The 14434-nt window shown below is 49.9% G+C and overlaps 1 protein-coding gene and 1 long non-coding RNA gene across 5 annotated transcripts in view; one reads left to right on the forward strand and one right to left on the reverse strand.

Annotated features, from left to right (window-relative positions):
- The window catches only part of ddo (D-aspartate oxidase), a 158549-nt gene that overhangs the window by 126870 nt on the left and 17245 nt on the right, over positions 1 to 14434 (reverse strand). Inside the window, exon 1 of one of the 3 annotated variants that reach the window (XM_072500014.1) lies at positions 13521 to 13659. The exons of the other annotated variants lie outside the window; for them this stretch is intronic. The gene's annotated coding sequence lies outside the window, so the exon portion shown is untranslated. Of the gene's footprint in view, positions 1 to 13520; positions 13660 to 14434 lie in introns of those variants that run through there. 3 annotated transcript variants of the gene reach the window in all.
- LOC140411037 (uncharacterized) overlaps positions 1 to 14434 on the forward strand; it is a 50341-nt gene that overhangs the window by 18696 nt on the left and 17211 nt on the right. Inside the window, exon 2 of one of the 2 annotated variants that reach the window (XR_011940789.1) lies at positions 11437 to 11514. The exons of the other annotated variant lie outside the window; for it this stretch is intronic. This is a non-coding gene — a long non-coding RNA (uncharacterized lncRNA). The remainder of the gene's footprint in view (positions 1 to 11436; positions 11515 to 14434) is intronic. 2 annotated transcript variants of the gene reach the window in all.

The following is a 14434-nucleotide window of genomic DNA, read 5'->3' on the forward strand; positions in this document are numbered from 1 at the left end:
CCGCCTACTTTTGGGAAGGTTAGTCCATCCAGGAACCTTTTCAACTCCTCCGGCTCTTCCGGGAGTTCTGAAGTGTACAGCTTACTATAAAAGTCCCGAAATACCTTATTCAGTCCTGCCGGGTCCTCCACTCTGCTCCCCTCCCCATCAACCACTCTACTTATTTCCCTGGCCGCCTCCCTCTTCGTGAGTTGCTGCACTAGCAATCTGCTGGCCTTCTCCCCATGCTCATACACCACTCCCCTCGCCATCCTAAGTTCCACGGCCCTACTCGTGGATAGCACCCCCAGTTCCGCCTGCAATCTCCGTCTCTCCCTGAGTAGGTCCTCCCTCGGGGACCCCGCATGCTCCTCGTCTATCCGGTGAATTTCCCGAACCAATCTGTCCATTTCTGCTCTGTCCGCCCTGACCCTGTGAGCCCGAATTGAGATCAGCTCCCCCCTCACTACTGCCTTCAGCGCCTCCCACAGGGTCGCTGCTGAAACCTCCCCCGTATCGTTCACCTGCAAGTAATTTTGCATACACTTCCGAAGTCTCTCTCATATCCCCTCTTCCGACAACAGTCCTACGTCTAACCTCTATTGCGGGCGTTGGTAATTCGCCCCCCCCCAGACCTGCAGGTCCACCCAGTGCGGGGCATGGTCTGAGATAGTGATTGCTGAGTATTCCGTATTCTTTACCTCCCCTACACAGTCCCTGCTCACGATAAAAAAATCAATCCTAGAGTATACTTTATGAACATGCGAATAAAACGAGTAGCCCCTTCCTGTCGGCTGTCTGGCTCTCCATGGGTCCACAGCCCCCATTTGCTCCATGAACCCTTTCAGCTCCCTTGCCATTGCTGGGAGTCTGCCTGTTCTGGGACATGACCGGTCCAGCCCCGGGTCAAGGACCGTATTAAAGTCCCCCGTCCCCCCCATTATCAACCTACGTGAGTCTAGGTCCGGGATCTTCCCCAGCACTCTTTTGATAAAGTCAACTTCGTCCCAGTTCGGCGCATATATGTTCACCAGCACCACTCTTCTCCCCTCCAGCTTGCCCCTTACCATAAGGAATCTGCCCCCGCCGTCTGCGACTACGCCCTCCGCCTAAAATTGAACCCGCTTATTGATCATAATTGCTACCCCCCTGGACTTAGAATCCAAGTCCGAGTGGAAGACCTGGCTGATCCAGCCTCTCCTTAGCCTAGTCTGGTCAGACACTTTCAGATGTGTCTCCTGCAACATAATTACGTCCGCCTTTGGAGCCCGCAAATGCGCGAACACACGTGCCCTTTTAACTGGCCCATTTAGTCCCCTGACATTCCAGGTGATCACTACCCTCTGGGAGAAGAAATTCCTCCTCATCTCTATCTTAAAGGGGTGACCCTTACTCTGAGATTATACCCTCTGTTCCTAGACCATACCACAAGAGGAAAGAGTCTCTCAACATCTACCCTGTCAAGCCCCCTAAGATTCCTATATGTCTCAATAAGGTCACCTCTCATTCTTCTAAAATCCAATCAATGATTACAGACCCAACCTACTCAACCCCTCCTCATAAAATAATCCCACCAAACCCAGAATCAACCTGGTGAACCTTCCCTGGACTGCCTCTAAAGCCGGGATATCATTCCTTAGATAAGGGGACCAAAACTGTTCGTAGTATTCCAAATGTGGTCTAACTAGTGCCGTGTATAGCTTTAGCAGGACATCCCTATTTTTATACTCCAATTTCTTTGAAATAAAAGCCAACATTCCATTTGCCTTCCCTATTACCTGCAGAACTTGCATGGCAGCTTTTTGTGATTTATGCACGAGGATCCCCAAATCCCTCTGAGCTGCAGTTTTCTGCCATCTTTCTCCATTTAAATAATATTCTGCTCCTTTATTCTTCCTACCAAAGCGCATAATTTCACATTTTCCTACATTATATTCCATCTGCCAAGTTTTTGCCCACTCACCTAACCTGTCTATATCCCTCTGTAGACACTTTGTGTCATCCTCACCACTTGCCTTCCCACCTATTTTTCTCCCTCATCAGTCTTTGAGCCATGCATTCATCTCTCTGATCTTATTTGCCCTGTGTCAATTTGTACGTGACTTGGGTAATAATCCAGAGATTATTACCTTCGAGGCTCTGCTTCTTAATTTGATATCTAGCTTCTCACACTGACTAGGCAGAACATCTTTCCTTGCCCTGTCCTCCCCCTCCCATTGTAAGTTCCAATCCTGAGAAGATGTCCCGAACCTTGGCACTGGGCAAGCAATCCAGACTTCTGGACTCTCGCTCTTTGCAGGGAACAGTGTCAGTCCCTTTCACACTGTCCCCCACATTCCTGTTTGCTCTCCCCACTTGTGCGGCTTCCTGTACCATGGTGCCATGGTCAGCCTGCACATCCAACCTGCAGACCTCGCTTGTGACCACACAGGTTGTCAGCACCTCAAACATGACATCGAACATTGGAATATTGTGTGCAGGTTTGGTCTCCTTAGTCCATTGGAAGGAGTGCAACCAAGTTTGATGGGATGGAGGGATTATCCATCAAGGAAATGGTGGCACGGTGTTAAGCACTGCTACATCACAGAGCCTGGGACCCGAGTTCAACGCCAGCCTTTGATGATTGTCTGTGAAGAGTTTGCACTTCCTCCCCGTGTCTGGGTGTACTCCCCCTCCACAGTCCAAAGATGTGCAGGTTAGGTGAATTGGTCATGCTAAATTGCCCCTTAAGTGTCCAAAGATATGTAGGTTAGTTAAGTGTGGTTACGGGGATATGGTGGGGGAGTGGGCCAAGGTGGAGTGCTCTTTCAGAGGGTCGGTGCATATTCGATGGCCTCCTTCTGTACGATAGAAATTCTATGGTTCTATAGAAAGATTAAATAGACCAGGCATTTATTTTTAAATAGACTGGGCCTTTATTCTCTGGAGTTTAGAGGAATGAGAGGTGATCGCATTCAAAAATAAAAATTCTTATAGGGCTCGATAGGTAGATTCAAGAAAGATGTTTCCTCTGGCTGGGGGTCTAGAACCAGGGGCACAGTCAGGACTGAGATGAGGAGGCATTTCTACACTCAGAGGGTGGTGAATCTTTGGAATTCTCTGCCTCAGAGGGTAGTGGAAGCTCAGTCATTGAGTCGAGATCGATAAGATTTCTCCATATTAAAAACATCAAGGGATAGGGGGATAGTGCAGGAAAATGGCGTTAAGGTAGATTGGTAATTGGTGTTGGGTGACCTGGTAGCACAGTGGTTAGCACTGTTGCTTCACAGCGCCAGGGACCCGGGTTTGATTCCCGGCTTGGGTCACTGTCTGTGCGGAGTCTGCATGTTTTCCCCCTGTCTGCGTGGGTTTCCTCCCGGAGCTCCGGTTTCCTCCCACAAGTCCCAAAATTGCCGTTAGGTAATTTGGACATTCTGAATTCTCCCACTGTGTCCCCGAACAGGGGCCGGAGTGTGGCGACTAGGGGTTTTTCACAGTAAATTAATTGCAGTGTTAATGTAAGCCTACTTGTGGCAATAATAAAGATCATTATTATTGTACAATACATCTGAAATTCATACATTGCACCGCAAGCTGCTGTAAAGATGTTCCCTTTCATGAGCAACTCAAAAAACTAAGGAGCACTATTTGAAAATAAGGGATCTCCCATTTAAGGTGGAGGTGAGGAGGAATTTCCTCTTTCAGAGGGCTGTTAATCTTTGGAATTCTGTTCCTCAGTGGAGGCTGAGTCATATCCAAGGCTGAATTTGACAGACCTTTGATCTACGAGGTTTGTGGGACAAGCAGGAAAGTGGAGCTAAGGCCACACCAGATCAGCCATGTTCTCCTTGAATGACAGAGCTGGGTCAGTAGGCCAAATAGCTTATTCCTGATCAGATTTCTTATGAAATCTCAATCATTCAGAATTAAATTATTGTTGAAAATTACATTAAAAATTAAAATATTTTTTCTTCCTGACCTTCTACGCCGCAGATCCCTTTTTTGTTCTCTCTATTTCGCTTTCAATACATGACTTTACATTGAATTAAATATTCAAATCTGGAGTCTATGGGGCTCAGTGAACATTCTTCAATCTGATTGATTGAGGATGCACTCAGTTTTCTTGTCCTGCTCGCATATGCCATAGATGGTCCGCAGAGGGCGCCACACTGTTGAAGATCTCAAATAGCTGCAAATTGATGTTCAGACGGCCGCAAGATGAAGGCAGCCGCAAGTTTAGTGAGCGTCAGGCATCATTTCTTCACAAACAAAACAGAAAATACCGGGCAATCGCAGCAGCTCTGACCGCATCTGTGGAGAGAGAAGGGAGCTAACGTTTCGAGTCTGGGTGATTCTTTGCCAAAGCTTATTCCTTCACTCCATTCGACAGAACCCGAGTCAATGGTCTGGATTCACCGTTTTTGAGACTAAGCGTTGACACCAGCGGAAACCTGGCACTACCGATCCTGCGACAGGTGAGGGGTCAGCAGCCGTGCCGAGTAAAGCTCCCGGCTTCCACGATTAAAACGGCTGGAGAATGGCCGGGTCCATGGCCGCGCAGGCGCACGGCGACTTGCTGCAGCGGTCGCACTGTAAAACATAGTGCCGGCCATGGGCCAGATAGTGCCCCCCTTGGCCACACCCCCCCCCCCCCCCCAGCCCTTGCGGAAGCCCCCCCCCCAGCCAGCAACACGGCTCCCTACCGAATGTAGCAGCATTGGACACTTACCGCAGCCGCCATGCCGGGCACCTGACCGCTGAGGCCATGTGTCAACCGCGCAGTCGGGAACTCGGACCATTGGGGGCGGAGCATCGGGGGAGGGCCTTCAGGTGGCGCGCTAACGCCGTTCCAGCGGCGTGCACCGCACGATGCAATGATGCCATTTTGGAGGGAACAGAGGGCACAAAACCGGCGGCAAACAGGCGTCGCTCCCAATTTCCACATCCGAAGGGATTCTCTGCCCGATCGCCAATTATGATTTGAGGGCTCTGATAGGTCCCCTTTGATAGGTCCCCGGCTCACTTGCGGCACATGCACAGCCGTGCCGCCCTGTCCCATGTGCTGGCTGTGAGACACGGCATCATCAGACGGGTGAAACCACTTGCAGCACAGCCGCCTCTCTTCCTGAAGGAATCAGGTTTGCACTATTTTGAAAATGTCACTCTGTGGCAGACGTGGTGCATTTGATGTGGGTGTGGAGGACTGGACTCTTATGTGGAGCATATGTACTGTTTTTGTAAGAGGAACGTCATAATTGGGGATCATCGGCAGACAGTAATTCTTCTGACTGCCTGTGGGGCTCCCACTTTCAGCGTCATAAAGAGCCTGACCTAACCCATGGCCTCAGACTCCAAGATGTTGGAAGAGCTAGTGGCGCTCATGGCAAACCATTACCACATCAAGCCATCAGTTATTGTACAGAGGACCTAGGGTTTTTTTCCTCTTGATTATGCAAAGTGACAGAGTTTTGTGACTATGGGCCATTCCTAACAAGGATACTATGTGACCGCCTTGTATGCGGGAGTGAATCATATGGCGACCCAGTGGAAATTGCTGGCTGAGCCATTGCTGGACCTGAAAAAGGCCATTGATATCTCCCTCTCATGGGTGAGTGTAGAGAAGCGAGTCCAGGAACTCCAGGGGATGTCAGGGTAAACAGCGTAGGACACCCCCCATTACTGTGCACAGTGCACCTAGGACTGGGACCCCCCGGATGATGAGGAGTGTGTGCAGTTGAATTTCATTGCCGCGCCAGAGTTGCTCCCAGCAGGATTACCGTCCAGGTGAACGTTGGAGATGGAATTCCACACGGGGGGTTCAGTTTCGGTAATTGGGAGGCAGACCTTCAAGAGAATCAGGACTGGAGTTCATAAGTTGTGTTTGCAGGACACTTGAGACAAGGCTAGCAACCTATACGGGTGAAGTCCTAGCCATAAGACCCCGGGCAGCAGTCCATTAGGCTGCCTTTAATAATGGTGAAGGGTCCCGGACCGAGTCTGCAGGACTCGCTACAACACCTTCGGTTGAACTGGCAACAGATCTCCTAGATGGGCATCGGAAGTATTGGGAAATATCTGAGCAAAATTCAGGCAAAAATATATGTGGACCCCGAGGCCCAGCCTGAATACATGCTTGCCTACCCGGTCCCCTATGCACTGCTGGCGAAAGTCGAGGACAAACTCAGCCGACTGGAAGGCCTCAGGAACATCCAGCTGGTCCGGTTTGCTGATTAGGAACATTGGTGGTCCCAGTACTAAAACCTGACAAAATCATATTCCTGTGCGGTGATTATGAGCTGACCATCAGCAAGGCCTCCCTTGTTGGTACCCAATGCTGCACACAGAAGTCCTGCATACAAAGTTAGCTGGGGGTCATTCTTTTTCCAAGTTCATGAGCCATGCCTATCTCCAGCTCGAGCTGAACGCCGATTGCAGGCATCATATAACCATTAATACCCACAAGGGCCTCTGCGAATACACCAGACTGCCATTTGGAGTGTCATAGGCTTGTGCAATTTTTCAGCAGGTTATAGAGAACATCCTGAGAGGGCTATCGTGTGTGGTGGTCGACTTGGACAATGTCCTAATCACTGGGGCCATGGAAAGGGAGCACATCAACAAACTGAAGTAAGTCCTCCGCCGGTTTTCCAAAATGGGTGTCCACCTCAAAAGGGGAACATGCATTCTCTTCGCCAAGGCAGTTACATACTTGGGGTATTGCGTGGATCGGGACAGACTACACCTGTTAGAGGAGAAAGTGTGGGCGATTAGGCAAGCCCCCACTCCGGAAAACGCAACAGAGTAACGGTCGTTCTTAGATCCTGTAAACTACGACGGGAAATGTCGACCATCCTCGCCCCACTGCACGCATTACTGAAGAAGCATCAAGAATGGGTATGGAAAGGGCCTAGGCGGAAGCTTTTGCCAAGGGTAGCAGCAGCTAATGTCGTCCGGATTATTGACACATCACGCTTTCTCCAAGCCTCTTTTGGTGATGTCCAACACCTCGCCTTACGGTATCGGAGCTGCATTGTCCCAGCGTATGTCTGACGGAAGAGAAAGGCCATAGCATTCCCGTTGAAGACATTGGCCGCTGCGGAGCGTAATTACGCCCAGATTGAAAAGGAAGGGCTGGCCGTCATATTCGTGGTGAAGAAATTTCCTCAGTATGGGTGCCGATTCACCATTGTGACTGACCACAAGCCATTGCTCAGGATTTGTAAAGAGGACAAGATGATCCCACCAATAGTGTCCGCCTAGATTCAGCAATGGGCCCTATTGCTAGCAGTGTACGAGTACACCTTCGAGCATTTCCCAGGCATGCAAATTGCAAATGCAGACGCATTGAGCAGGTTCCTACTGCCGATTTGCCCCCCCCTCCCCATCTCCACCAAGAGCCGACAAAGTAGTTTCAACATAACTTTATGGACACCTCACTTTTCACCACCGCCCGGATACATGACAGGACGCAAAAAGACTGTATTGGTGAAAGTGCGCCACATCATCTTACACGAGAGCCAACAAGGGAAGCTGCCAGAGAACCTACGGGCCTTTGAAGGCAAAATGCAGGAGTTCAGCGTGGAAAATGTCATCCTTCTGAGGCAGCTCACATCATGGCCCCACGCCGGGACAGAGACTCCATCCTTCAGGATCTACACAACAGACACCCAGGGGTGTCAAAAATGAAGATGCCGGCCTGCAGTTTTGTGGGGTGTCCAGCCCTGGATGGTGTGATGGAACGACAAGAACAGCAGAAACCCGCGCCAGCCACATCACTGCATCCATGGGAATGGCCAGGCCACCCTGGGTGTGCCTACACGACGATTTTCCCCAGACCTTTCCAAGGGTCAATGTTTCAACCTATGACTGATGCCCATTCCAAGTGGCTGGACGCCCATCGGATTTCATCCACGACGTCGGAGGCTACGGTTGAGAAGCTATGGCCCTCCTTCAGCACGCACGGCATTCTGGAGTTGCTGGTCACAGACAATAGCATCCCCTTCACCAGCGATTGGTTTGAGTAGTTCATGCAGACAAATGAGGTGCAGTCCCCTTTCACGCTTCCTCGAACGAGTGTGCAGACCTTCAAGAGGGGACTGAAGAAACTGACCACGGGGTCTGGAAGACAGGGTCAAGACCTGCAGAGGTGAAGGCAAGGCAGGCGGCAGGAACGAGGGGTTTCAAACCAGCGGACGCAGTTTACGATCGATGTATTCCAGGGGCAGTGGTACAGCTGACCAGACAGGTTTCTTTCTACGTGAAGAAACAAAACTGAGGGTACAGAGGCTCCTTGACCATCTCAGGAGCAGGGGACCAGCGTTAGGCCACACCTTACCAGAGGAACCGTCTTCCAGTCACGTCGCCCCGACACATGGGAGCCTGGAGGTGACACTGCCTGGGGGGCTTCCCCACACCGAGCTGCGAGAGGTGGTAGACTCTGACTCAGAAAAGGAGACCCCAGGCATACGAGGCTTCCGAGGGCAACCTGGCCAGGCATCAGTCGCCAGTGGTGGTACCCCCAGGCGGTCATCGAGGAAACGATATTCCCGACAGGCTATACACCCCCAACCCAGCCTCCAGCCCCTGGAAGTGCAGTCGCGCGCGAAGAGGAGCAGGTGTGCTCTTGCTCCACCTTCTTCGAAAGGATGTACAGACTTTGGGGGGAGGGATGTTATAATCCCCACAAGAGCCAAGGGGACAACCCGATGAATCGCCCAGTGAGCTTTGTGGAGTTCGAGCACCCCTGTTGAGGGGCAGAGGCCCATCAGCAGGCTAGTTAACTCAGGACCTTAAAAGCCGGCCCAGGTAGAACATAAAACATAGAACATACAGTGCAGAAGGAGGCTTTTTGGCCCATCGAGTCTGCACCAACCCACTTAAGCCCTCACTCCCACCCTATCCCCGTAACCCAATAACCCCTCCTAACCTTTTTTTGGACACTAAGGGCAATTGAGCGCGGCCAATCCACCTAATCTGCACGTCTTTGGATTGTGGGAGGAAACCGGAGCACCCAGAGGAAACCCACGCAGACACGGGGAGAACGTGCAGACTCCGCACAGACAGTGACCCAGCGGGGAATTGAACCTGGGACCCTGGAGCTGTGAAGCCACAGTGCTAACCACTGTGCCACCATGCTGCCGTAGGAGCCGAGGTGCAGAGTATTCCCACTGGGACTGGGTCTGGGGACTGCGTCTGGGACTGGGGACTGGGACTGAGATCTGGGGACTGGGGACGGGGACTGGGGACGGGGACTGGGGTCTGGGGTCTGGGACTGTGGTCTGGGATCTGGGTCTGGGAACTGGGACTGGGATCTGGGGACTGGGGACGGGGTCTGGGACTGGGGTCTGGGACTGTGGACTGGGGTCTGGGACTGGGGCCTGGGGACTGCGTCTGGGACTCGGGACTGGGACTGGGATCTGGGAACTGGGATGGGGACTGGGGTCTGGGACTGGGGTCTGGGACTGGGGTCTGGGGTCTGGGACTGTGGACTGGGGTCTGGGATCTGGGACTGGGTCTGGGACTCGGGACTGGGATCTGGGACTGGGTCTGGGGACTGGGGTCTGGGGACTTGGGATCTGGGACTGGAGACTGGGACTTGGGTCTGAGACTGGGGTCTGGGACTGGGGATTGGGGATTGGGGACTGGGACTTGGGACTGGGGTCCAGGACTGGGACTTGGGACTGGGGTCCAGGACTGGGACTCTGGACTGGGACTGGGGTCTGGGTCTGGGTCTGGGGTGTGGGACTGCGTCTGGGACTGGGGAAGGACTGGGTCTGGGACTGGGGGCTGGGTCTGGAACGCGGGTCTGGGCCTGGGGACTGGATCTGGGGTCTGGGACTGGAACTGGGATCTGGGTCCTGGGTCTGGGTCCTGGGTCTGGGGACTGGGTCTGGGATCTGGGACTGCGGTCTGGGACTGGGTCTGGGGACTGGGGACTGAAATGAAATGAAAATCGCTTATTGTCACAAGTAGGCTTCAATGAAGTTACTGTGAAAAGCCCCTCGTCGCCTCATTCCAGCACCTGTTCGGGGAGGCTGTTCCTGGAATTGAACCGTGCTGCTGGCCTGCCTTGGTCTGCTTTCAAAGCCAGCGATTTAGCCCTGTGCCAAATAGTATGGGCGGGATTCTCCGGCTTCCCAGCTGTATTTGTGTCGGCAGCGGGAGGTGGCACGCCATTCGCTGCTAGCGGGATTCTCAGTTCCTGCCGCTGTCAATTGAAACCGTCGGGAAAGCCACGGGATGGGCTGCCAGTGGGACCTGGGAATCCCGCCGCCAGAGAATGGGTCGGAGAATTCCAGCCTATGTTACCAGCCACCTGGCCTGGGATAGTACACACTCTAGCAGCCAGTCTTCCTATTGTACAGCCTTAACTTGCATCCTTTGTTGGAGGTCTTATAACACCAGGTTAATATCATGGATTTAAACAATGAATGTAATTTATTCACATGAAAGTTGTGTTGCTAAGTTAATCACACAACACATGGCCAAGAAAGATACAATTGAAGAGAATGGTGCACTTCTCCAAATATTAAAACTAAACTGAATATAGTTAGCGGTACACGTCTGTTTGAGATTCCAGTGAAGGAGGGAGCTTTTCCCTCTCTGGAATTGAAGTTAAGGCATGTTCAGATGTCCGGAGTCAAACCCGGATTAACTGCACAGTTCATTCAAAATAAAGATTGTTCAGGTCATGTAGACAGCTCCTGTTGACTTTTGTAACCGAGGTCCAGTTTCTTACAGACAAATTCAGAGCTGTTCAAAATAGATCGGAGGGGGCTTTTAAAAGATTTCAAGTCTCAAGGTCTTTAAAAGACAAGGTGACACAGCCTTTCTTTGACAGCTGTGATATTGTTGTTAAGTGTTCTGCAGACTGGTAGGTCTCTCTCTCTCTCTCAGTTTTTGGATTAAAGGATTTTAAAAACAAGGCAGTTTCAGTCATGTGACGAATGGGCCATTGATACATGATTGATGGCAAATAATGGTCTTTCATTGTGGAGGAGGAGTTTTGGTGAAATGGTCAAAAGCCATTGATGTACAATAAAGGATATGTAGCGGTTTTTGGCAGTATATTATGGATACTCAGTCTCTATAGCCGTCTTAGTTACATGGCGGACCCAGAGCTGGGCGTTTATCATTCCGGTGTTTTTTAAGCAATCGTTGACAATAGCAGGTGTAAAATTCCACAGAAGGGTACTGTCTAGGCAAGTCTATTCAAGGGAGTCCCTGTCCATTATACTCTTAAAATAGGATATGGGCATCACTGTCAAGGCTAGCATTTGTTTCCCATCCCAAATTACCATTGAACTGAGTGGCTTGCTAGGCGGTTTCAGAGGGCAGTTAAAAGTCAATCACATTGCTGTGAGTCTGGAATCACATGTAGACAAGTAGATTTCCTTCCCTAAAGGACATTCAATGGGATTTTACAACAATTGATCATAGTTTCATAGCTCTATTATGAAGACCATCTTTATATTCCAGGAGGAAATCGGAGCACCCGGAGGAAACCCACGCAGATACGGGGAGAAAGTGCAAACTCCACGCAGTCAGTCACCTAAGGTTGGAATTGAACCCGGGTCCCTGGCGCTGTGAGGCAACAGTGCTAACCACTGTGCCACCATGCCGCCCAAATATGGACACATGCTTTCTATTAAATTGCCACAGAATACAAAACATGCACTCACAATGAAGACCTGGGATAATGAAATGAATTGAAAATCGCTTATTGTCACAAGTAGGCTTCAAATGAAGTTACTGTGAAAAGCCCCCAGTCGCCACATTCCGGCGCCTGTTCGGGGAGGCTGTTACGGGAATTGAACCGTGCTGCTGGCCTGCCTTGGGTCTGCTTTCAAAGCCAGCGATTTAGCCCTGTGCTAAACAGCCCAAGTGAGGAAAATATCCCTAATCAGCTAAACATAGCAGGATCATTGACCTGATCTTTATAAAAGGGGTTTATGATTTTGTCATGCAAAGGAATACCCACCACTGTGTCTTTCTAATGCTGTTACAAAATTTTAAAACCCAAATTGTAATCCCCACTTATATAAGCTGTGACTCAATGGGAACACAAGAAATAGGGCAGGAGTACACCACACGGCCCATCGAGCCTGCTCCACCATTCAATACCATCACGGCTGGTCTGGGGCTTTAACCCCATTTTCCTGCCCACTCCCCATATCCCTTAATTCCCTGAGAGACTGCAAATCTGTCTATCTCAGCCTTTATTGTATTCAATCATGGTGCATCCTCAAGCCCCTGGGCAGAGAATTCCTAAGATTCATAACCATTTGAGTGAAGTAATTTTCCCTCATATCAGTCCTAAATGATCAGCCCCTTATCCTGAGGCTGTGTCCCTGTGTTTTAGATTTCCCAACCATCAGGAACAATCTCTCAGCGTCTGGCCCATCAGCCCCTTCAGAATTTGTCGGTTTCAATGAAATCGCGTCTCACTCATCTAAACTCCCGCGACTAGAAGACCGATTTACTCAGTTTATCATAGGACAACCCCCTCATTCCAGGGACCAATTTAGTGAACCTTCACTGTACCCCCTTCAATGCAAGTACATCCCTTCTTAAATGGGGAGACCAAAAACTACACACAGTACTCCAGGTGTGGCTTCAACAAAACCCTGTACAACTGCAGCAAGGCTTCTTTTTTCTTGTACCCCAATACCTTCACACCGAAGGAATCATTCTTGCCTCCAAGTCAGAAGGCTGTGGGTGCAGGTCCCACTCCAGAGAGTTGAGCAGATTATCCAGATGGGCACTTAACCAATACTGATGGAGTACTAGACTGTCAGTGGTGCAGTCCTTTGGTGAGTCTCTGCCTACCCTCTTAGCTGGGCACAAATGATCCCACAGCACTATTTGAAAACGAGCGGGGAAGATTGCCACCCCACACACGTCCCTTCCAATATTTAGTCCTCACCCAACGTCATTAAAAAAGAGATGATCTTATTTCCCTGCTGTTTCTGGAAGCTTGCTGTGTGCGATTTGGCTTCTGCCCCACTTACATTACAACGGTAACTGCGCTTCAAAGCGTACTTCATTAGTCGTAATGCACTTTGAGGTGTTCTGGGCTAATGAATGTCACCAAATAAGTGCAAGTGTTTATTTCTTTAAACAGCTTAGGACAAATCAATAAGCTTAGGCATTGTCCAAACCCATAATCATAAAATCGGAAAGTAGGATTGAGAGAATGCCGTCCAGGCGTGTGAGCCCACTCTGTCATTTGGCTCCTTTTTCATGCCTAGATTTGATTGTATCCCAACGATTAGGAGAATTTGATACAAGCCCCTCACAAAGTTAAAGAGTTAATTTCATGGAAATCTAGCCTTGGTTCTGAAAACATATTTTACACTGCAACTTATATCCCCTTCGCAGCTCATCAACTGGGCAAAAGCAAACATTAGATTGAGCATTACAGAGTGTGCTTTTCACTGTTATCAGTCAAGTTGGCAGCATTGCCAAGTCAATACGAGGCTAAGGCTAAGATAACGGGACAATAGGAGCATAAATATTTTCAAATTTGAGCTTTTAAATTCCAGCTGCAGATATTTACATACCCTGAGACGAATTGCTGACTTTCAGAATGTTCATACACTTTAGCATTGGCTCCCTCTTTCAAACTGTCTGTAGATCTATGAAACTGCACCTTAATCTCTGAACATTGCTGCGAGTGTTTTTTGAGCAAGAAAGGTGACAAGTAATTCTCAACTGTTCGGAGACCTGAATAAGCTCCTTTCTTTGTTGGATGTCAGCCTGTCTGTAACGTCCTTGGAGTGACAATCAGCATCGGATTTCCCCCCCACGCCCAATTGCTGACCGACGTGAAATTTCTTCCGTGCCTATCTTGCCCGACCTTTCAGCTGCAGGCCGGGTCAACACCAGGCCAGGTGAAATCCAGCCAGCATAACTGTGTCCGAAGCCGAGCGTCAAAGTGCAGGAGAGGCGAATTGAAGGAGGACATGGCCCCTTTTTTTTACAAAATTAGCTGCCATCAACCAGATAAGTTTTAAATGTCCATTGAAATTGTCAGGCCAGGGAGATGGTAAATATCTAAGTTAAGTGGATAGGATTTTGAGGAAGGGAATTCGGAGATCAGGAGGGTGCAGACACCGGGGATCGGGTGGGTTGGGGTTGATGCTCAGGTCAGGCCGTTGGAGGATGGGGTTTTGGGGGAGGTCGGGTGAGGTCTGGAGTGGGTGGGTTGGGTAGCTAGAGCTGGGGGTTTGTGAGTGTGGGGGAGGGAGCAGGCTATACCTAGTTACCCAGAAATTAGAAGAGGTTTTAATTCTAACTTTTTCTGGGTCACCATTTGTAGAACACAGCCAGAACCATCCCATTTTTGGATGGATCCCAACTCAGGACAATCACCCAGAAGAAGTTTGGCTTCTGGACAATTTTTTTTTTTTAATAAACAATTTTAATGAGGTATTTTTTGGCATTGTAAACAATAGAATTACAGAACGAGAAAACA

Source organism: Scyliorhinus torazame, chromosome 4 (genome assembly GCF_047496885.1).
Source record: "Scyliorhinus torazame isolate Kashiwa2021f chromosome 4, sScyTor2.1, whole genome shotgun sequence".
In the NCBI taxonomy this organism is placed as follows: Eukaryota; Metazoa; Chordata; class Chondrichthyes; order Carcharhiniformes; family Scyliorhinidae; genus Scyliorhinus; species Scyliorhinus torazame.